The sequence below is a fragment of the Pogona vitticeps genome, chromosome 2 (genome assembly GCF_051106095.1).
Source record: "Pogona vitticeps strain Pit_001003342236 chromosome 2, PviZW2.1, whole genome shotgun sequence".
Lineage (NCBI taxonomy): Eukaryota > Metazoa > Chordata > Lepidosauria > Squamata > Agamidae > Pogona > Pogona vitticeps.
In genome coordinates, this window is record NC_135784.1 from 60987637 (window position 1) to 61012862 (window position 25226).

Here is a 25226-nt window from a genome sequence, read left to right on the forward strand (position 1 = left end):
TTGGAAGCAAACTGCAGCAACCAGTAAATTATTTAGCTCCCCTGCACTTCTGATCTGTGTTGAATCACACAGAGACATTTGATATGTCCTGTATATTCCAAATTTAGCAAAAAGCAGAGAGCCTCTGCTCTCTGGAGTTCTTGACTGTCGTAGTCATTCATCATTTTCGCCACCTTTGCACTTCAGAGCAGTAGAATGCAGGCTGAAACACAGGCTCAGGAATGACGCTTGCTAACTCTGTGCCGCCGTATGGAACATCAATCTGAAAAAAACCCAAAGCCCAGATAATCTGAACCCATGGAAACGATGGGAAAGAAGGTAAACATGGGATGCTGACTTGGAGGATGTGAACTGCCTATCCATGTTGTATGTATATCAGATACCAAATTGTGCTTGGGTGAGTGGAGTGCAGCAGCAAAAGAAAGAAGATAAATGTAACCCACAAAGTATTCACAAATATTCAGTACAATTATCAAACACTATCATATGGGGAATGTTGATTTTATATCTCGCTGTTTGTGAGGAAAGCATGTTCGACGAGGCTTGGATTTTTCATTCATCTTTGGCTAGTCGGAATCTCCACTTGCCAAAGAGCCGTTCAGAATCCACGAAGAGACACCTCCTTTCTTCTCTCCTTCCTTCCTTCCTCCTCCTCTTCTGATGACTACCAGCTAAAAATCAAACTGGAAAAGGACTCCGATTATAAAACTACAACTCTGGGGTTTTAGAGATCCTTCTCGAGGTCAGGAATTTTTCAGTAAGAAAGGCAGGTGTAATGGGCAGCCATGACCTCACCTGTCCGTCACAGCTGGGCAGTGAATCTTCAGCCAATGGTGTGACGGAGGGTGGAACTGAAGGGGAGGAGCTGGTATAAAAAGGGGGGTGAAGAGTGTGTGAAGGCAGATAAGAGATTGAGTAAGAGAGTGTGATCTAGAGAGATCTGGTGTGAGAGAGAAAGAGGCCTGCATGCCTGAGAGTCAGTGAGGGAATGTCTATGTGGTTGATTTAAAATAAGAAATTGATTTACAAAGTGATTATCTTTCAGTGATTCTCATATTTTATTTTTGTAATCAATAAACCAAGTTTTATTTTTGAAAGAAACCCTTGTCCTTTCGATTTAAAGGAAAGGTTGGTGGCAGCAAGAGTGTTTAGTGGCTTGGTGGGCATTCTGAGAGGCCTGAGTAGGAGGTGACCTCAGAGTGGCTCAGCCACGTTACAGCAGGAATCTCACACAAGCTTTAAAGGACAGCCAGCTCACCACAAGTGATAAGCATCCACCATGTGCAAACCCAGGGAGACCTTGCAGAATGATTGCTGTAGAATTTCAGCAAGAAATTAACAGTGGGTGTATCTCATGCTTCCACATGAACTGGCTTCTTTGGGCATATTTGTAGACCCTTTCCTGGAATGACCAGCTTTCAGGGTTCTTTTGAAATTATAACACCAGCTCTTTTGCCTAGAGACGTATAAGGGAAAGCATGCAAAAATATTTCTGTAATTATGTCTTCATCACACCACACCACACCCACAGGCATCAGTCAAGAAGAGTACATAGGAACATAAGAAGAGCCCTTGGGCCCTCAAAAATGTATATGATGTGGCCCTTAGGCTGAAAAGTTTGGAGACCCCTGCTCTAGACTAAAGAGCCCCAAAGGGAGGTGCCCCAACCTCCCTGGGCACCAGTCTCTACTTACCCTTCTTCCTGTCACAAGAGAAATTCCAGTCCCTGTGGGGGTGTTTGGTTCCATCTAACAGTCACTACCCCTTCATGGATTGCTGCCACCACTCTTTACAGCCTTCAATCCTGAGCTGCCTGATCCTCTTCTGGGTCCTTGGAGGGAAGGACATTATGTCTACAGTGCTGACAAACCAGGTGTTGAACATCAGATGTTGGGCCGGATGAATCCCAGCTTTTCAGCTCTGTCTCCACTGACTCTTCCCATTATTGCTGCCCCTGGGTATCTCACCTGCATCAGCCTCTATCCGAAGAGGGATTTCGCTTCCTGACTCTCCATGCCTCTCTTCCCTCTGGCATTCCCCAACAGGAAAGCTTGAGTGGGACTTTTCAGGTTTTCCAACTTTTTACCTTCCCCTTTTGGAACTCTAAGGGTTCTTCTTCATCAATATAGTTCCATTTGCCTGGGGTTCATGTTCCTCCTCAGGAATTCTCAGCTCAATAGGCCCTGGACTGTTCCTCCTGAGCATTCCTCCAGTTGCCTTCATGGCAAGGTCTTTTGTAGAGGCCTTTGGTTGAAAGTTGATGGATCGCCACTAGGAGTATCCATGGCCCTGTTCTTCTCACGCCACAGGGAAAGAGGACAATCAAGTATAAGATGGATTGACCCAATAAAGGAAGCCATGACCTTGAATGTGCAAATGTTCAGCAGGGTTATTGATAATGCAAGATTTAGGAGGTCACTAATTAACAGACTCATCATAAGACAGAAGTGACTTGACAGCATGTAACAACAGTAGGATGTATTATCTGAAGGTAAAATGTTCAACATAGTTACATGCCAACGTACATCATATCAGTCAAATGATAGATACTATTGCATAACAATTGGCAAGTATTGCCAAATGTCAAACACCAAAATAAAATATAGTAAGATATCATTTATAAGAAGTAACTATTCAGCAGCTATTTAGACTGAATTATCAGGGCCAGTATTCTATTGCTAGTTCCAACTAAAAGTATACTTACCAAATCAATTGCTGAATGGAAAGTTGACACTATGTAAATCTCACCTTGCTGTAATTGGGAACAGCAATAGGATACTGGGTCACGAGAACATTTATCAACATCATTTAGCAAGGAAAACTTGAAGAAGCAAATCTGAGAGCAGATTCATTTCACACTTGAGAACAAAGTCAGAGTTCCTTTGCTCATCTTCTACACGAATCTGTTTGCTTTGCAGAGATGAAATGCATATTTTATCAAAGCTTAATCCAAAATGGTCTTCACAAAAGGTTATACTTCGAACATATCCTTGTACTACTGCTCCTTATTAGTCTACCTTGCTTATTAGGGAGATGTGTAACAACACACTTAGGAGTCCACTTCTGCCACAACAGAGTAGTGGGTGCACTAATGGGGCAGTATATCAATCAATCAATCAATCAGTCAGTCAGTCAGTCAGTCAGTCAGTCAGTCAGTCAGTCAGTCAGTCAGTCAGACATAGACAGACAGACAGACAGACAGACAGACAGACAGATAGATAGATAGATAGATAGATAGATAGATAGATAGATAGATAGATAGATAGATAGATAGATAGATAGATAGATAGATAGATAGATAGATAGATAGATAGATAGATAGATAGATAGATAGATAGATACAGTGCTGAGGAAAGGATTCCCTCTGAGGTTACTTTCTATGCTCAAATTGAATTGAAATCTTCATATTCTGTCAGGTTTCTCCTGACACCAAACCATTAATTTCACAGTTATTTCATAGTTACTTCCATTCTCATTTGTTGCTTTTCTCTTCTGAAAAAGACAGGTTGACACAACACATTTTATCTAAACTAACTAACCATAGAATTTATGATACCAGTGTTTCATTTCCACAGAATTCTTTATTGGACTAAATATACACCTGGGAATGTTCCATGCTACCCAAAATTATGCATATTGTATCATTGAGGTTTGAAGGCTTGCAGGTCCAGTTGTGAAATGCCAAAATATGTGGCTAGTTCCAAACTCAGAAGGGTGTCCTTGATAGTAAACAGGTATTTGTACACTCCTTGGCATGCACACATACCCCTGTATAACAAATTCAGAGTTAGGAAAAGATACTTTTTTGGGCCATGCTGACTAAGATATTCTAGAGGCTGCAGTCACAAAAACCTGACTTTTCCCATCACAGATTTTCTGTGCATGCAAATTTTACAAAACTTATCATGAGGAAAAGAAGCTCGTTGTGCTATTTATGCATCCTTGTTAAATTGCAAGTACTACCTCATTTCATTCCAGACGTCTTCATTAAAAATACACCAATATACAAATTTGCACGGTGGCAAGGTGATTGCTTTTCATCCCTTGCTATTTCAGAAATGCAATTTCTGATGGTCACTCAATAATTAATACTGATGAGCACCAATTTGAAGCACTAGAAAGAATAGTTTGTACTCCTACTGTAGTCCTTTGTAATTGAATCTTATGTTGTTATTTTACCATGGCCTCAGGTGGCTATGCTGGGAGGTGGGAGTGGGGGAGATAAAGGAATTACAATAGAGCCATGGCAATGTAAGAACAAGGCAATGTCTTCTCTGCCTCAAGGTATTACGTTAATCTCTGATAAGTTATTAACTTATTAAGGAGCTGTGAAAAGGGTGAACTACTTTTCACGCAAAGTGCCCCAGTTGTCTTCTGCATCATCTCCCAGCAAGCAATTTCCATTCATTCTCCACTCCCTCCCCCCTCATCCCTATTTCTTTAGCATTGTTAACATTCAAGATAGGAAAAGCAATTCACAAGAAGAACTCAGATTACAGCCCCAAAGTCTGGCATGCTGGGAATTTGGGAAAGAATATGAAGGAAAAGCCAGCAAAGGGAGATTTATTTTTATAGGGCTTCTAACTTCATGCCCTATCTTTGCCAGCTGATCTCTGATGTATAAAATGGAATGACAGCAAAACAAGTGCTATTTGGAGAGTGGGGGGGAGGACAGACAAATAAGCCCCAGGCAAGAAATGTTGGTGTTACCTTCCTGATTGGAAGCCATTTAAACAATAGCAGCAACTGAGGCCCAGTCAAATGAGGTGTTGTGGAGTAAAACCATGTGATTCAAACATAAGAGACTGATTGTGCAACACACCAGCAGACGTGCTTCTCTCTCAGCACTATTGTAGCTTCCAGTGGGGTAACTCCTGTTTAGCCATGCAACAGGATTTCAGTCTTTGCCTCATTGCATGCAAGTATCCTGGCAAACGTATTTTGCACAAAAAGTTTATATGGGCAAGGCATACTTTTTTCTTTTATTTAGAATACTCTTTTTTTGTGCACAATTTTTCCTTCAAAAATGACAGTGTATTATTATTATTATTATTATTATTATTATTATTATTATTATTATTATTATTATTATTATTATTATTATTATTATTATTATTATTATTATTTAGGGCCTGAACACACCTGCCAAATGAACCCCAGTTATACCAATTTGGCTGTTTTTTTAAATTGTTTCATAAATTTCCAAGCACACGACGCCATGATTGACTCATTTTCCCAGCCAGTGGTTATTTCCAGTTTATTTCCCCCTTGCCGGGAGGGTTGTTTTATTTTGCACCTATGATGAATCACTTCATTCCTTATTGTTTCAGCATGTGTGAATGAACGTTGCTGTCAATTTATTTCCTTTGCAAAAGGGTCAGATACCTGGGCGCTGTGGGCGCTTCATGGCCACTGCAGTTGTTTCCTTTTTAAAACAAATCGGCTTGTAAGGAGACAGGTGATCCTTTAGATAGCTAAACAACAGCCATTGCTATTAGCAAAAATAGCAGGCGACAGCTCAAAGGAGACCGCCTCCCCCACTCACTTTGAAGGAGGGCTTGAGCAGAGGCATTTCCTGTTTCTCCTCTCTCTTTTTAACGGGAAGTGAATGACCCAGGACACTCTGCCATCTGAGGCAAAAATATGATGCTGCACTCTCCTTCCATGTCTGGAAAAAAAACCACCTGGGCTAACAGTTGACTCTTAGCTGAGAGGTCACAGGGAAACTTGTTTAACACAAAGCTCTGTCTCGCAGTCCATTGCTGCGTGTTGGCACTATCAACTACAGTGGCTTACTTTGTGTCACAGAAGAAACAATCCCCTCAATGGTCTCAGTACAAAGCAGCTGTGCGTGTAAAACTAACGGCTAAAATATATTTCCTAATAAGAAAGCAGCCGGGAGGAACGGTTGGGAAATAAGTGCCAGGATAGAGGATGGACTGCCAGAGGTCCATCATGATCACACTCCTAATTCTGTTGGAATGCTAAAAGTATGATTCTCAAGAGAATTAGGAGTGTGATTATGATTCTAAAAGTGATCTGCTATCACCCATGGACTAGTCATGCATAGTGTGGAAGAGCAAAGTCCATGCTGACTTGGGGATTCTGGGAGTTGAAGTCCAAAAAGATATACTTTTCCAAGAGCTGCAGTGATAACTAATGACAGAAACTTGAGAAAACCATAACTAAAGGGAGTTGTTGTTCTGCGAAGAGTAAGCAGATGAGATAAAAGTTAGAAGAAAAAGAAGAAAGGCTGGCTGGCTGGCTGGCTTCTTTTCATGCTTTTTTCTGCAGGACTACGTTTGGAGAAAACAAGCTGCCTCTTGAAAGGTTAGTCTGTTCCTTCAGCAAAGAGCATGACAGTCAGCTATATCTTTATCACATTCTCTTTTCCTGCGTCACCAGTCTAACTTTTCATGTGCAGCAAAAACCAGCCAGACTGAGTTGCCAGGCTGTCCACAAAGATATCAGGAGACTAGTGCGGAGGGTGGGGTGGGGAGATTTTCACCTCCGCTCCCCAACGTTCAGTACAGTAGCCTTCCACTTATTTTTAACTACAATACTTGCCATGTCTTGTGCTGAGGCATCCAACATACCAGCCTTTTGGAAGCTGAAAAGTCATGACTGATATTTTTCTTTTCAGTGCATGTGGACAGATTTATCAGGTTCATCATCTGTTCTTTCAGTTCTCCTTTGCAGACTTCCATTTTTTAAAAAATCCAGAATCTGGAAGGAAACTTTTCAGTAACTTTATTTTGACAAGAAGAAGGTAGTATTGTGGTTGAGATGAGTCTGGCCAAATGCTGGGCATTGAAGACAAGATCCATGAAACATTCTAGATGAGTAGTTCTCAACTCTTGATCTTCTAAGTGGTTTGGACTTCTCCCAAAAGCTTCACCCAGTATGGCCTGCAGGTTGGGGGCTGGAATACAGGGGTTGAAGGATGAATGTGATCTTAACAAATGAATCACAAAGTGAAAGTGGGATTTTTCATGCCCCTAATTGGAACCAACAGCTGCAGAGGACACAACCTTCATTCACCAGCTGTCAGGCAGACCTCATGAATTTATCAACTCAGGAAGCTGCCTTATGCTGAGTCAGTTCATTATCCATCTAGCCCAGCGTAGATTATGCCAACTGACATTAGCTGTCTAATTTCTCAAGATGAGTACTTCCTTTTCCCCCAAGATTCTTTAATGACAATCAATAGGTATCATTAAATTACAGTCATAATGTAACATGGTCATCTGTTGTAAGGAATTAATCGCAAGTAGGTATTTATTTCCAAGGTCTGAATTTGCTGTTATGTACGGCCTGCTGTAGTAAGAGGTCTACTGAACAGACATACGTTCTAACTTATAACTAACCACCTCAGCAGGATGCCAAGGGAGTACCTTTGTGTACAAATTGTGATTTCAGAAGGCATATTTTTCCAATACACTTTGTGAAATAAAACAACAAATAAACCCTGACTTTACCTCCCCGGTTGGATACAAATTAAGTAAGTCAATCTGAATGATCAAACAGCAACTGAGTGTCTACGCAAAGCTCCCATGCCGCAAATCCAAATGACAAATGGCATGGAGCTCTGCATCCATGAATTTTGTATGTTTCTGATACAAAACCATAAATCATCTGGAGTCTCTGCAAAGATTTGCAAATGGTAATGAATTAGCTGGAATTGGGAACCTGCGCATTATATTGTATTTTGAGGAAAATTTCAAGTTCTACTGATCTTCCACCCTTCTGGGTCTCCCCTCCCACCTGTGTTTTATATCCAAAAACTGGTCTTCTTTTTAACCCTTATTTTCTTCATTCTGCACAGTTGAAGGGAAGGATGGAGGTGAGATGGCAAGACTTATGACCTATACCTGTCAATTTGAGAGAGTTTCAGAGTATAACCCCTGCTTATAACATGGCATAGCGCTCTTCAAAGGAAGCAGAAGCAAAAAAAAAAAATAGTGACAAAACAAGCTTTCTTTAGCATAAGCTTTCATGGACTGCAGCCCGTTTTAGATGCAACGAACCAAAGCTGCCATTTGGCTTCCCAAAATTCCGCAGAAAAGCTGAAGAAGCTCTTTGGATCCTAGCCATTTATCTGACATATATCTTTCCGTAGATTTCAGCTAACAGGTGCATTTGGCTGTGGAAGGAAGGGTGTGTATGTGTAATAGGAAGGAAGGAAGGAAGGAAGGAAGGAAGAAAGGAAGAAAGGAAGAAAGGAAGAAAGGAAGAAAGAAATGTTAAAAAATGCCAGTGTAGGTATGGAAGATGGACATACAACAGTGGGAACAGGAGTTTTTTTAAAAAATTTCACATCAGACATGATCTCCAGTAGCGCAGTGGTGACTGATTTATGTGGTTTATTGGTTTTAAAGAGTCACACAAATTCATTGTGATGGCCTGGTCACTTACCGTGCCAGCATAAATCAGGCCCTGTAACTCTGTCTAAAACAAAATGAACCCAGCAAAAAGTGTACATACATATTCAGCGAGTAGCATGAGGACTTCTCAGCCATTTAGTTCTCATATATGTTAGTTCTGGGAGAAAGGTCACACCAGCTGCAACCCCATTCTTATAAAAGGCAATGCCTTTTACACAGCTGCTGGGTTGTTGCTATAATGTGGATGTGTTTTTCAATAAAACATTTTCTAAATGATGGTCAGCTCATCTATTTTGTATGTGTGTGCATGTGCATTTGTTTCATCCCTGTTTTCCTTGGTTTTTTAATATATTTTTTCTTTAATGTTTGCAGGAGCAAGTTTGAGGCCTATTCATTATTGTTTTCTTTGCATGGGCATCTATGTGGTTGGACATGGGACTGGTATTTAAAACTGCTCATGAACCTTTTGCTGTACTGCTATAAGCAAGCTTTGCTAAGTGGTTATTTTTTTTCATATGCACCATAGTTTCTGACTTCTGTTTCGTGACTCTGACACTGTGAATTCTGCACCTCTATAGGAAATGAAAATTTCTTAATAACTATCTGAAAGGTTGTTCTGGGTTTTTCGGGGTCTTTGGCCGTGTTCTGAAGGTTGTTCTTCCTGATGTTTCGCCAGTCTCTGTGGCTTGCATCTTCAGAGGACAGCAACCTGTACTCAGGTTGCTGTCCTCTGAAGATGCCGGCCACAGAGACTGGCGAAACGTCAGGAAGAACAACCTTCAGAACACAGCCAAAGACCCCGAAAAACCCAGAACAACCATTAGATCCCGGCCATGAAAGCCTTCGCGAACTATCTGAAACTTTATAAAACCTTTTTGTAGATTAAGGGAAGAAATTGATGGGACTTGTTATTTATGATATACAGACATGTGTGTGTGTCTGTGTGTAGACTAAATTTATAAAGCCATCTGTGATCCCATAATGGTTACAACTTCTCTGCCAATGCAATGTGACTTTCATGGCCTTGGTCATGACATATTTACAAAACCTTAGGAATAAAATGTTTTGTCAGGAATGTCAGGAGAGATCCTGGCTTCTTTCTGCCACTGGTATCAAAGTCTATCCATTTATAAATAAATGTAGACGTCAATTTTCATAAATATATTGTATAGATTGGTGAAGGCTTGTACAATAATTTACATTTTGTTGTAAAACATGTTTCCAGAGTTAAAAAAGTGTTCGGCAAAGCGGAATGCTTTTATAATTTTCTCTAAGCTGGAGGTTCCATATGCACTAGTTTGGTGCTATTTTTCATACCTCTCTGTCACTTATATAGCTGCTGCTGCCAACACCATCGCTATTGGCTCTCCCATCACCGCCAACTCACTGTCAGATGAAATTAGACAGATTAAACAATCACATCCATCACAATATAGTGTGGTGTCTCTATATGTGTTGTTGGCCAATGGTGTTCCACATGCTAGAGTGACATCATCATAAAATGGCAACATGGTGGGTCTTCTGAAGCCTGTGGCAAAACTTTCAACCGGAGAAACAAGAGGCTGTTATGGAAAACAAATCAAGAGAAGCTGGGAGAAATGTGGGAAATATGAACAACTGAGAGAAGTTTCAACACAGCTCTAAAGCAATATGGTATCCATGTTGAAAGAAACGTTTTAACATCCTCTTGCCATCTATACATGGCTACTTAGCATACTGAGAAGCTGACTCCAGATGGGTGCCTTCGAGCACTAATCACTGTTGAATCTGTTTCAGTATGTGTAACAAAATAAAAACAAAAGAGGTGTTGCACTTTAAAGACTAACACATTTATTTCATTATGGGTTTTCATGGAGCATGATCCATTTCTATAGACACCTGAAGCCATGGATTGTTATCCATGAAAATTCCTAGTGAAATAAATCTGTCCTTAAGATGCCATCATTCCTTTGGATTTATTTTCATTTTTGCAATTCCAGCACTCATCATTGCTTTTCTGATACAAGGTCCCATTGGATTTGCAATTGGGCTTCCCCAGTATTGGGCATCTTTTCGTTCCACCAAGCTCTGTTGCCACCAGTGTGCCTGAGGTAACTGCTCTGAGTGAGGAAGGCCCCATTCAGGCAAGCTGCCATTTGAATCTTGTCCCACATTCTCTATCACCATGGTAGCAGACATCATTTTAATAGACCACATGTTTTATTAACTGACTTTTAATTAACATTAAAATGCATTTCCAGGATTATACTTCTTTCTAAAATATTTCAACGAATGTCATAGCGTTACAGCCCTATGATGCTTTTTAAAACGAGTAGAAAGGAACCTTTAGGAACAGTGCCATTTTTAGGAAGGTGGTTTTAATGGTGGTGACTGGAACTGTGTTAGCTACTGCTATAGCACTATAATGCCAAAATATTGGTAGTATAGAATTACAGTACAATTGTGCTATTTCAATTATACCTTTTTTTTAAACTTAGAACATTTGCCTTGAAGGGACAAACCCAAGGAAACTCCAGATGCTCTCAAAATATGCCTTCTTTTTTAAATAGCTTACAGAAGGGAAATCTATCTTTTGCAAGCCCGTCTTGAAAAATTCCTGCCAACCTAACGCAGCTTTACTTAGTGGAATTTAAAAAATACCAATATAGTGCCAACAACCAGGAGCACTGTTCAAATATGTCAGAAAAGCTGCCAGTCACTGCAGCACCCAGCTACAGTACATTATCAGCAGGTCCTGCATGAGGAACTAGATGGCCACCAGTGGGAGCCCACCAATAACAAATATGGCTAATAGGTGGGGCTTGGGGGAATTTAGAGGGCCTTAGGGAGTGAGAAGCACAGGGCAACTAAACTCACAGGAGAAGCCTACAGGATGGATCCAGGAACAGCAGAGAGATAGGTGCTAGTCCAAAGATTGCCAGTGGCAGTTTGGGAGAGGCTGATGGCTAAGTGTTGCAAACGCACTGAGAGATATAGTGACCAGGAAACACCCAAGCTAGGGGATGGGGCAGGTTTCTCTCCTGGGACGTCTGTGTGGTTGTGAACAATCTTTTACCAATAAGACGCACAGACTCAGCTTTGAGAAAGAAAGTGAACCTGGGTTTTCATGAGAGCAGACAAGTTAGCTGGGACCTGTTAACATTTCAACAAAAGAACTAAAGCTGTTTCCCAAGGAAATTCCACCATAAAGAAATCTATGGGACTTAAAATCCTGATCCTATTCTTTTAGAGCATGAACTACATACATTTAAGCAAGATCTCTCAGCTTCCCGATGGATTTAATCCTTGGACCTGAATGGACTCTGTAATGATTGAATATTTAAAGTGATATAGCATTGTAAGAATATATAGATACTGTTCAGGATTCATATTTAGCCAGTCTACACGGGTAGGGTTTTTTTTTGTTTACTTGAGACAGGAGCATAGCTACATATCTCCTTTTCGGTCTGTTCTAAGATCCATTTTCTGCACCAACTTACTTCACCTCCAGTCCAGCTTTTGTACCACTTTCCCTGCCCTCTGGTCCAGTGTTTATGCAAATTTAACTGTTCAGTACATTGCTTCTTCCATCTACTTACCTTTTCAGTGGCCATACTGGTTGAACTGAGGGTGGGGAGGTGTCTTGCCTTTCTGCCCAAACCCAGGCCCTGGAAGTCACAGGAGAAAAGGGGTCACACTAATCTCTATCCTAAGCCACTAGCAAATCCCTCTTGAAGTTCAGTTAATTGGTCTGTGTGGAGATGATGGCCTCAGGGTTCAACATGTCCCTCCCATTGGTGAGGCACAAGGACATAAGAGGCACAATCAGCCAAATATATGTACCCAGTGTGTCTCCCCCCCAGTTCCCTCCCCTTGCGCCAGGCTTTACCATGTACCAGTGCTGCACAAGCACAACACATATACAAATGCCTCAATGCTGCGAGTCCAGATGCCATGGCGGAAAGCGTGGAGTCGGGTGCCCAGGATTCAAAGCCACTTCCTCTATGTGAAGATGAAAACTTCTCCTTCAGGTCTCCCTTGCCTTGTGATCTCTCTTCCCACCTAGGGAAGCATCACAGTTCCTTGAGACTTCAACCAGTGCTCTAAGAGCTGACAAACCCTATGAGGTTTTCTCAGCCACCCTTGGATCTTATCTTTCTAATAGGGATCCACAGAGTAATAGTATCATCACATCCCACAGTGGAAAGGAACAAAGTTTCCAGCCATTACTAAGGCTGAAAATTCACTACAGCGCAGTAGCCATGGTGCCTTTGCTTAATTCCACTCTCCACCAAAAATCACTATTCTCCTGTTGAAGAGCTTGTAGAATTAAGTTTTGCCTAATGGTCGCACTAAATCCTCTGTTTTGTCACTTGAACCACTGGTTTGAAACATATGCTCTAAAACAACAGGAAACAAAATGACATCGTCATCTGTATCAGCTCTTAATTCTCTCTTCTGCAGCCCAAACTTCCCTAATTTTCTAATCTTTTCCTTGTATAATCACATGGTTTCCAGCAACCTTGCCATGTTGGTTCCCCTCTCCTGAACATATCTATGTGTGTGCAGTCCTAACATATAACTGAACATCAACTGAGCCTGAGGGAGTTCCAGAGTCTTGGGGCCAAATACATCTGTGAGGGTGGTGGAAGTGAGGGCAAGGTCTCTCCTGATATCAACACCCAGCCAGGCCCTAAAAGGAAGAGGTGGTTCTTGAGATAGCTTGGGCCCAAGCCATAGGCAAAACAACCACTTTGAATTATGTTCAGAAACAGATCACGGCCAGGGGAGTTGTTGTAACAACAGGTTATGTGATCCCAGTGACCAGCCCAGGTATCAATCAGGCAACAGCATTTTCTACCCACTGAAGTTTCTGAGCTCTTTTGAAAGGCAACCTCATACAGAGGGCGTTACGGCAACCCAACCACTAAGGCATGTGTCTCTGTGGCCAGATCAGACCTCCCCATTAAACAATGTAACTACTTACTGTCATTCATTTGACAGTAGGCTAATATAGGATCCACCAATGGCATCCAAAGGTTTTGCTTTTCACTCAGAAGTGGGGGATGTAAGCAAGATATATTCACTATATGTTGTCTTTGCCACCTTATTGTCTATTGCGTCGAAAACTTCAGTAATATTCTCCTTGTTTATATATTTTCAATACGTACGTGAGTGAGTGAGTGAGTGAGTGAGTGAGTGAGTGAGTGAGTAAGTAAGTAAGTAAGTAAGTAAGTAAGTAAGTAAGTAAGTAAGTAGGACAGTGGCTGTTTGGGGGCAGTGCCCTCTTATGATTGTTACATGCCTGGACAGTGTTCTGAAACATTCCACAGTTTCCTGCTAGTATTGCTAGCCAGTTTTTCTTCTGCCCAGTGTCCTGTCTTTTTGAGCTGGGTGGGCAGCTATGCCTTGTGATGAACTAGCTTTTAATTCTCCAACACTGGCATTGTCAATTTTAACCAAAGCAGCAGCTGAATTTTTCAGCATGGTCACAGCCACTGACTTTGGTGCAACATCGTACATAGGTACATTTAGGATTGGTTGGCAGTCCTTTCATTTGTACTAAGGTTTGGAAATAACAGGCTAAGATTTGTGAATGAGCATCAGAGGCTCTCATATATTGCCTGTTCCATTGCTTCTTGTTATGGCAGAAACAAAGAGATGTTGCAGGTATGGAAACCTACTGTAGCCAAGGGGCTCTTCCCACAAAAAGGCGCTCTTCAAAACTTGCAGGTGGTGCATTTTGCCTCAGGCTTGCTAAGGCAGGGGACAGAATCAGGGTGGGAAACAGGATCTACTGGCTTGGTTAGCCTTCCTGGCAGAATTCATCAGGCAAGCCCTTTTGTTTGGTGAACAGCAGTCCTCTGGGTACGGCTGGGTGAGGTGTGCAGTGCCTCTCCTCATTTGTTTGTCAACTTCCATAACTTTCTGAGCCAAGTTGCAGGCATGGATGACGGCATCAAGAAGACCCATCTCATTTCCAAGAATACAGATTTCCTCGATCCTAGAAGAACTCTGAAGCGTTGGAAGTTGGAGATACCGCAGGGAGTATACAACTTAGCTGCTCCCTCCCACTTTTCGGTCATACAAAGCTGTTGGGGGGTCCTTCCTGCCCTTTTCGAGCCAAGGGACACACACACACACACACACACACACACACACACACACACACACACACACACACACACACACACACAGACCATCACACACACACACACACACACACACACACACACACACATACACACAGAGACCATATGCAAGCCTAATATTTCTCTCTTTCAGTTCTGTTGACAAGTTCTGTGGCCAACGTTTGGCTTGTTGGCCCTAGCATCATACATGGGGCAGAGCAATATGTTGATGGTATGCCTTGGGGATGGTGTCTTAGCTGACCACTAGGCTTGGTATATGTGGCTAGGTGGCTGGGTAAGTGGGGCATGCTGTGGCCCCTATTAATTCCCCCCTTTTTAGTGGCTTAAAAGGCATAGACATGCAGCCATGATTCTTTTCTACTTGGAGAGAATGACTTGCTGGCAACTAAGAAGGTGGATCTGATATTTTCATTAAAGTGGACCTGGAAGTTATTCATGATTGCTGCCCCACTGTCCATATCATGTGGTCAGACCTCCTTGGTACAAAGGAGTGGCAAGGGGCATGAGACCCAAGAATAGTGGATATTGCAAGGCAAAAAGTTGCCTGGCACGTTATTGGGCTGATGGCATCCTGGGTTTGTCACTGGATTAAACACCCAGACATTGTATTTCACTCCTCTACCAGGCTGATGGGGATACACTTATCATACTTGGGGCAGAAAATATGGTTGGGTGATATCAATGAAGCCATAGCAAATTGGTTGCAGCTGCAGTTCTCTGGCGGGAGCTGAACAGGACTCAGCTCTTGTGGCAGTTTGGAGCATTGGGGTTGGATCCGGATGGCTTAAAGGTGAAGACAGGCGTCTACTCACCCAGAACGGTTAACAAACCTCTCTGTACAGGGAGATTGGGTCAGGGTCAGGGTCTGGTCCAGCTTGAGGGCCCACAGGCCCAACCCCTGCCCCAGGCGTGTGAGAATCACGGAGTGGCATATGCCCACATGGTTTCCAAAAGATGGCAACATCTGGCGAAACCTTCAGCAGCTGCTGGAGTGAATGGTGGTGGGTATCGGGTGGCCATTGGGCTTCTCAATGCACCGGATCCAATCTGCCAATGCTGACCAGGGACTGCTGCTGTAACCAATAAAGTTGTGGCCTTTCCTCCAAAGAATTGTGCGTACTATATTCCGTTGTAGTTTATAGCGCCCGGTGGAGAATGCGCTCAGTGATAGGCCAGCAACTGAAGATCAGCTGACCTTGCTCCCACTGAACCTGTGCCAAATCCAAACCTCAGCCCAGGTTAAAATTTGTCACAAATTACTCACAGCATGGATTAAATTTGTGCCAGCACAGTGGCTGCACTCCTGATTTGGAGGGGATTTGGATTTGGCATTAACTCAGCTTCTGCCTCTGTGGAGTTTGCAATAATGTTTCAAGGTCTATGTATGGCCAAATATATATATTTACCACCACCACCTCCCCCCCCCAAAAAAAACACCACCTATTAAGCATGCTTAGGGTCAAGGATACATCAGTGCTTTACGGATCTGGCTGTGGAGCCTGAGGTTGGCAGTGTGCAATTTTCTACCGTGCCTCCTTGACAAGGGCTGGGCCCAGTGATCCACAGGGTCCCTTCCCGCTCTGCAGTTCTACGGTGACATTTTAAGAGTATGTAGGGTTTCATGAACAAGTATATTGTTCAGTGTTTATTGTTCTGTTTGACACCTTTCTATTCTACTGTCTGGCTTCTCAGTGCTACCGCCCCAGCCTCACTGAAGACAAATAGTAATATAATTTTAATTCAGCCCCAATCATTAAAAAGAAAATAAAAATGGAGGGTCCATCACAGATCATCCCACCTAGCCCCATCCAGCCCCATGAAATCCAGCTCTCAGCTGAATTGTATTTGTTCTTGTTTCTGAAGGACCAGCTTCACTTCTGAATTCCTTATGACCTAGTCTGAATAGGTAGCTGTTATTTTTCTATGAACAGACCAGAATTTCACTTCCGATACCATAATAGCAAATTGGCTGTTGCCAAGGGAACGTGCTGGTGGAAGGTCAGGGTTTCGTGGTCATTCTTTATGCTTTAGCTTGTTCAGGAACTTCTCCCGGAAAAAGAAAATGATGGCATTCCACCCCGAAAGAACAAAATTAGAAGCAGCTTGTGATGACAATGACTGAGAGGTGAGATAAACATGCCTTTATGAAAAAGAAGAAGCTAAGCAAGAATGCGAGAGCACACTATAAATACATCAATGGAAATGTAGAAGAAGAGATGGCTCTTCAGGATGAAGAAGACACTGGGTGAAGGTAGTAATAGCTGACATATTTTGTCATTAATGCATTTATTCAAGTACAATTTGAAATCAGATTAAGACATCAAACTATGAGGGATAATATTCTGAATAAAATTCAGTGTTGAGGGGAAGGCCAAATTTGGGTACACAATTTAATAAGACACCTCTTAGTCGTTCCCAGACGTCTGCTCACCAAAGTTCTCCAAAACACACTGTAGGGGCCTTCCCCTGAGTCGAGTGTGCCTTGAGGGAACAGGAACCCCATGCCCAACAGAATGAAGTAAAGAAGGCAGGAAAGCTTCTCTTCTTTTCAGGGTCTGAGCTGGAGAGATTTATGAAGGTTATTGTAATATTAGAATTAAATACGCTCCCATTTTTTTTTAAAAAAGTAGCAAAGCAAACTTAACGGGGAGCTAAGGGAGAGTGATAAAGTGGATCGCAGAAGGGTTTTTCCCCCTCCAGCAAAACTGGGGTCTTATTGACATTTTCCTTCTCATTAATCACGACTGGACAGAATTTTTCTATGTCAGCTCCAGGCTGGTGGACAGATGGATAGATTGGTTATAATTGAATTTAATTTCTGCCCTAGTTAGAAGAATAAAAATCAAAATATTTATGAATTCAAGGATCAACCAATTGAAAATGGACATTCCGCATGATTAACCGTTTTCTCTCCTACCATGGAATTTCCTCCGAGACACATGCATCAGCAATCACACTTACACATTATGCCTATGTAACTTCAAATGACTAATTACAAAACAAAGCACACTAAATGCAAGATACTTGGGTAAGGAAAAAAACTATGTCCTTGAGGGTGGAACTCTTCTTTAAAACATGATGAATGTGTTTGCTAGTTCAACCTAGAGAAACAGAGCACCTTCAGACCTAGTAGACCCAAAGCTAGCTGTGTCCCATGTACTCGCCATAGCATACCTCATTTCAGAACTTTCTGCTACTAGCTCTGATAGAAGAGCCACCACTGGGAGGCTTTGCCCTTCATGGAGATTGTGTGGGGCCTTTACCACAATATGAGACAGCTTCCCTTCACAAGACAGCCTGACAGAGAACCACTTCCATGTATTTTTAACTCTGTCTGTCTGTCTCTCTCAGTCATTCTGTTTCATGGGCTTTCCTGCTCTGCCTCAGACTTTGCATCAATCTTGCAAATTCCATCCTAAAATAAAATAAAAAAATTAAGCTCAGCCTATGCGTGTCTTGCTGTTACAGAAAAGGGATCCTTCTTATAAAAGAAAGTGAACATGAAACCATGGAAAGGAAAAAAAACATATTTTCAAGTAACAGAGTTTTGGAGGTGAGTGCAAGATTTTGAGATCACCTCCTCCCCCTCAATATTCTATGGTGATGAGAGTTTCATTTGAGGAAACAACTTTACTTAATTTTAGTAAAAATATGTGGTTAAGGATGTCCACATGTTGCATTACTGCTATGTTATTGTTTGTTGCTGTTATATGCTGTCAAGTTGCCTCTAACTTTGGATGTGACTAGATGTGGGGATTGGAGTGATCTGGGTTGCATTTTAAAGGCTCTGTGACAAACCCAGACCTACTGGGATATGTCACACAGTTACACTAAGCTGCCACCAACCATTCCCTATAATAAGTCACACAGACCAGGGATGGATTTTTAAACAATAAAAGAATAAGGTTTATTTTAAATACAAACAGGGTAAATAAAACAATCAGGTGAATAAAATAAAGTAACGTGGCTTATTCTCACACACACAAGCATACAGTTTGGTTCACCTAGAACCTTTAACTTAAAGCACAGACCCTGAACCCATCAGTTCTGGCTAACCAACAGACCCCTGAACCTATCAGGGTGGTACTCTGACCCACAGTAGTACCCTGTCAGACACACAGACTCCCACAACAGCTTCTTCTTCCCCAGCTGCTGCTTCGTCCCAACCCAGTGTCTCACAGTCTGTCTCAGCATCTCCCTCTCACACACCGGCATCACATATTTATACAGTACAGCCCCTCCTCCTGATGTCCCGCCTTCCACTCCCCATAGGATGGAACTTTCCCTCCAAACCCATGACAGACAGGTAACATCAGTGCTGTTATGTAACACCTCCCCTCTTTAAAAGTTGTTTTGTAGGGGGAAAGCTAAAAGTGCTTTTCACCAAAAAAACAACCTGCATAAAATACACAACAACATTTATACATACCATATAATACTTACATATACTTACACTCCAAGTTAACCATAGCAAATATGCATTTAAACATTTTACCATATACAGTACATCAATTTACCTTTATTAATACAAACCAAATTCAAAACCAGGTACATTTTACTTTTTATCAGCATTATATACATATAGTCCATGTTCTTTCGCCGTCTTCAGTCTTCAGGTCTTCTTGATAAGGCGTCAGCAACACAGTTCACTGACCCTCTGACCACCTTCACTTCAAAGTCATAGTCCTGTAAGTTCAAAGCCCACCTCATAAGTTTGCTATTGTGGGTTTTCATTGTCTTTAACCATTGCAATGGTGAATGGTCAGTACACAGAACAAAATGTCTTCCCCAGATGTAAGGCTTGGCCTTCTGGATCGCGTAGACTATGGCCAAACACTCCTTCTCCACGGTTGCCAAATGTCTCTCACCTTTTTGAAGTTTCCTACTCAGGTAGGACACTGGATGCTGGTCACCATTCTCATCCTCCTGGCACAGAACTGCTCCTACCCCGCTGTTAGACGCATCGGTGTAGATGATAAACTCCCGGTCGAAGTCTGGAGCCCGCAACACAGGATAGTTGATTAACGCCTCCTTCAACCTCTGGAACGCCGCCTCACAGTCGCTGGTCCACGGGATGCGGTCATCAGCCTTCTTCCTCGTCAGATCGGTCAGCGGAGCCGCAATCTCGCTAAACCTCGGGATGAACTTTCTGTAGTAGCCCACCAACCCAAGAAATGATTTGACTTTTTTCTTGGTGTTGGGTCTAGGCCAATCACGAACAGCTTCTATTTTGGCCTCCAGGGGTTTTATCATTCCTCCCCCTACCATGTGACCCAAGTATTTTATTTCTGGGCTACCCAGCTGACACTTGCTGGCCTTTACTGTTAGCCCTGCTGCACTTAACCTCTGCAGCACTAACTCCAGGTGTATCAGGTGATCTTCCCAGGTATTACTGAAGATCCCTATGTCGTCAATGTAGGCCACTGTAAAGTCATTGAGCCCTGCCAAGGTCTGGTCCATCAGCCTTTGGAATGTGGCTGGTGCATTCCTGAGACCAAAGCTCAGGACTCGAAACTCATAGAGACCAAAAGGGCTGCAAAAGGCAGTCTTTTCTTGATCCCTGGGATCAATTCTTAATTGCCAATATCCCTTTACCAGGTCCAATGATGAGATGAACCGACAACCCCCTATGGTTTCAATCAGGTTGTCTAGCCTGGGCATTGGGTAGGCATCAGGAGTGGTTACACGGTTTAACTTCCTGTAATCAACACAAAACCTAATGCTCCCATCAGGCTTGTCCACAAGGACTATTGGAGAGGACCAAGGGCTAGAAGAGGGGACGATTATGTTCTCCCTAAGCATCTCGTCCAGCTCCTTCCGCACCTTGTCCCTATAGGGTCCCGTTACTCGGTATGGGGATACTGCCTGCGGGGGTGCATCCCCTGTGTGGATCCGATGCATCACTCCCTTCACTATCCCCGGCTTGTTGGAAAATACCTGTTGATATTTATTAAGCAGCATTTTTAATTCTTGCTGCTGGTCTTGGGTGAGTGCAGGACTGATCTTTACCTCCTCTGGGTTGTATTTTACTTCCCCTCTACCCTCCCAGAAGGGTAATTCAGCTTCCTCACTCTCAGCTGCTTTTATCGCGAATAAAACCCTCTGTTCCCCTCTGTAGTAGGGTTTTAGGGCATTCACGTGAACCACCCTCCTTGCTTGGTTCTCCTCTTGCTCTATTAGGTAGTTCAGGTCTGACATCTTGGAAATGACCCTATATGGTCCTGCCCATTTGAGCTGCAGCTTATTCTCTCTGCAGGGCCTAAGCCAAAGCACCTCCTCCCCTGGGTCAAAGTGCCTCTCTCTAGCTTTGCGGTCATACCATGTTTTCTGTTTGACCTTCTGCGCTTGCAGGTTTTCTGCTGCCAGCTCTAGATTTCGCTTTAGGTCATTCATCAAGGTGTCTATGTAAGTCACAACGTCTTGTGGGTCATCCTGGGTGATCTGCTCCCAATTTTGTTTTATCAAATCAAGGGGCCCTTTCACCCTTCTCCCAAATAAAAGTTCGAATGGACTGAACCCGGTACTGGCTTGTGGCACTGATCGATAAGCAAACAAAAGGGATTGCAGCTTCTGGTCCCAATTGTTTGGATTCTCTGCCAAGTAAGCCCTAATCATGCGCATTAGAGTCCCATTGAACTTCTCAGTTAACCCATTACTTTCCGGATGATAAGCAGTGGTTTCCTTGTGCTTTATACCACAGATTTGCCATAAGCGTTTCATGAGCTTTGACGTGAACGATGTGCCCAAATCTGTGATTATCTCTGAGGCAAATCCCATCCTGGACATGTACCCCACCAAAGCATCTGCCACTGTGTTAGTTTCAATATTAGTCAAGGGTATGGCTTCAGGATACCTTGTGGCATGGTCCACAATTGTTAGGATGAACCTGTTCCCCCTCTTTGTGGCCTTGGGCAAAGGTCCCACAATATCCACCCCTATGCATTTGAACGGAGTGTCAATCACAGGCAAAGGGCACAACTTTGCTTTGGTCCTATCGCGGTTATTCCCCTGCCTTTGACACACATCGCATTGTTTACAGAACTCCCTGATCTGCTTCCCTATGTCAGGCCAGTAGAAATTCTGTGTGATTCTCTGCTGTGTTTTGTTGACTCCTAAGTGTGCAGCAAACATGTCAGAGTGCCCCCTTTGTAAGATCATGGGGCGATACTTTTCAGGTACCACCAGCTGACTTCTGATCCCATCTCCCCCTTTTGAGATATTCCTCAGGGTTTCTCTATATAAAATCCCCTTTTTCTCCAGAAATCTCACTGGGGTCTCAGGTGTTAGCTGGGCGTCAGTCACCTGTTCAAAACACTTTTGGAGAGTGGCGTCTGCCTTTTGCTCCTGTCCAAATCTGCTGTCTGTGGTTAAGGTTTCCACCACAGCTTCTGAACTCCCCTCTGCTTCAGTCTCTGGCTCATCATTACCCCCCTGAACTGTCCCTGTGGTGGCTTGTGAGCGTGTAATCACTAGCACCCGTTTCACATGTTCAGCCAGGTCATTTCCCACGAGCATGGCTGCTGGTAGAGTCGATGAAATCGCTATCCGCCAATCTCCCCTCCAGCCTTGAAAGTTGACAGGTACCTCTGCTACTGGCAGAGAGATTACCTGGCCCTCAATCCCTGCCACCTTCATGCTCTCATTTGGGATTATAAACTCCCTAGGGATGATATCTGGATGGCATAGGGTTACTTGGGAACAAGTGTCCCGCAGCCCCCTATACTGACGGTCAAGTATTCCTACGTCCACCCCTGCTGTCTCAAACAACTGAGAATCTGTTTTTATCAGCAAGCAGCGCTTTACCTCCAGAAGAGGACCATTTTCCTCAGCCTGATCAGCAGAGGCAGCTGTCCCAGACTGAGTAGCCATGGCAACCGGCTCCCTCAGTGACACTGAGCTTTGCTCTTTCTGGACACAGAACACAGCTTTTGGCTTGGTCCCACTAGAATTCTGAGGCACCATTCCTTTTAGCTGCTTTAATTTCTCACACTCTGAGATTAGATGACCCTTTCCCTGACAGAAATAACATTTTCTGGTATATTTTGATTCTCTCTCATCTTGTTTTGGTTTTCCCTCCAAAATCTGAGGTCTTTGTTTCATGTCTGAGGGCTTCCCTTCACCATGGGCCCCTCCCCCTTGCTGGCTTTTCCCTGGTCCCTGAGAGTACTTGCTGTAGGTTTCTTTGGGTTTACCTACAGATTTCCCCTCTCCCAAGGGCTTTCTTATTTGGGAGATAAAATCTGCGATCTCTGCGGCTGCTGCCACAGATTTCGGTTTCCTTTCCCTCACCTGGAATTTCAATTCCCCCTGCAGGACTGAATAGAACTGCTCCAGCGCTATCAAATCTTTAAGCTGCTCATAGGTCTCTATTCCCTCCTGCGATAGCCATTTCTCAAGCAGCCTCACCAATTGGGCCCCCACTTGGGTAAAAGTTTGTTCTGGTTTTTTAGTGAGGGACCTGAACCTTTGTCTCAGCTGCTCTGCATTTATCCCATGTCTTGCAAACACCAGTTTTTTAAACTCTGCAAAATCTTTCATCAATTCCTCAGGCATCTCGGCATAAACCTCAGCCAGGCTACCACTGATTAAAGACCGCATGATGGTCATCTTCTCAGTTTCCCTCACTGAGAAGTCCACAAACGCTCTTTCCACTAAGGAAAAGAACACCTCAGGACAATCTCCCTTGTGGTACACAGGGAATTTCTTCAGGTCAGCCTTAGACAATTGGCCTCCCTCAGAATCCCTATTGTTATTATTGTTCTGGTTCATCAGTTCCAGTTTTCTTAATTCAAACGCCATTCTCTCTCTCTCCATTCTTTCTTCCCTCTCCATTCTCGCTCTCTCTAACCTTTCCTCCATTTCCCTCACCCTCAGTTCATGCTGTTGGGCTAGGATCAATTTTCTGAGTTCTGGGTCCTGCTCTCCTGTGCTGTCACCTTGCACTGAGCCAAATTCATCCTCAGAACCTTGGTCAATCTGGGGGTCTTTCACTTCACTCATTTCTGTTACTTGGCTTCGAGTCAAGGGCATACCCCCCCTCAGAACAGGCTGCTTTAAAAAGTCAAGCCTCAAAATAAAACGACCACTTTTTTTCCTTTTTGCCTCAGAACCAGCTCTCCCTAGAGATTGCTGCTGTTCTTCAGCACTAAATTTGCAACAGTATCGAGTCAGAGCCTACCCCCCTCTGCTGGGCCTCTCAGCTGGCAAGCTAGCTCGCTGTTGCTACGCAGTTTTGCCTCAGCGTTTTCCCGCCAAAACTAGGCTGCCTCAGAGCACCTTAATCTAAGTCTCCCCAGTTGGCACGTTCTTCTACTAGCGCACCTCCCCGTGAGGTACACCTAGAAGATTACCTACGCGCCTCAGACTGTCCCTGACTAGACCCCCCTTGCTCTGGGCACACCTGCCAAGGCTTTGCTGGACCACTGGACAACTGGACCAGTCGTATCCCACACGCTGCACACCAATCAATGTGACAAACCCAGACCTACTGGGATATGTCACACAGTTACACTAAGCTGCCACCAACCATTCCCTATAATAAGTCACACAGACCAGGGATGGATTTTTAAACAATAAAAGAATAAGGTTTATTTTAAATACAAACAGGGTAAATAAAACAATCAGGTGAATAAAATAAAGTAACGTGGCTTATTCTCACACACACAAGCATACAGTTTGGTTCACCTAGAACCTTTAACTTAAAGCACAGACCCTGAACCCATCAGTTCTGGCTAACCAACAGACCCCTGAACCTATCAGGGTGGTACTCTGACCCACAGTAGTACCCTGTCAGACACACAGACTCCCACAACAGCTTCTTCTTCCCCAGCTGCTGCTTCGTCCCAACCCAGTGTCTCACAGTCTGTCTCAGCATCTCCCTCTCACACACCGGCATCACATATTTATACAGTACAGCCCCTCCTCCTGATGTCCCGCCTTCCACTCCCCATAGGATGGAACTTTCCCTCCAAACCCATGACAGACAGGTAACATCAGTGCTGTTATGTAACAGGCTCTTATCTTCAGTACAATCTATTTTATCTCACACTTGAGCAGTTCTTCCATTCACATGGGAGATGTTTCTTCTCCAGTAAGAACGACACAGACAGCATGCCAGATTGCTCCAGTTTCTCCCCTTTTAATTATTGACACTCCCTCCTTTGCCTCTTTCCCTACCTTTTCTTGTGGCTGTCATTCTGCAGACCGTGATGAATTTCCCGACTAATTTAGTAAGTGACACAGCACTATAGCAATACATCAACCTAACATGGATACTTCCTTATATGTGAAACAGTGCTGCATCACTTAGAATATTTTTAAAAATTGTGAGATGAGGAAAATAGACAAGAGGATTCCTCCACCATCCTTCCTACTGTCAGAACTCACTGCATATATCAGGGGTTGTTACCAAAGAGAACATTGCCCACAGCTCTATCTGGGAATGAATTAAGCAACCACACAGACTGCAGAACAGGATAATCAGGAGTGGTCTCAATCACACCAGCCTTAGCACTGTGCCAGAAAGGAGTGGAAGAACTCACAGAAAAGGTAGGATGGATCGCTTTTACTTGAAACAATAGTTTGGTTGCTGAAAAGCCATACTCCACCAAAAATGAACCTATATGCTCATCTGATCACCCCCTTATTGCAACCTTATGATGAAGTGACCTCCAAAATGCCCTCTCATTAACAGCCGTGTTCAGCTCTTGCA

The 25226-nt window shown here is 43.3% G+C and overlaps 1 long non-coding RNA gene across 1 annotated transcript in view; it reads right to left on the bottom strand.

Moving 5' to 3' along the window:
• Nucleotides 1-5450: 5450 nt before the first annotated feature.
• LOC144586683 (uncharacterized) overlaps nt 5451-25226 on the bottom strand; it is a 37471-nt gene continuing 17695 nt past the window's right edge. Inside the window, exons 2-3 of the long non-coding RNA XR_013541638.1 lie at nt 11963-12031; nt 5451-9770 (exon numbers count right to left, since the gene is read on the bottom strand). This is a non-coding gene — a long non-coding RNA (uncharacterized LOC144586683). The remainder of the gene's footprint in view (nt 9771-11962; nt 12032-25226) is intronic.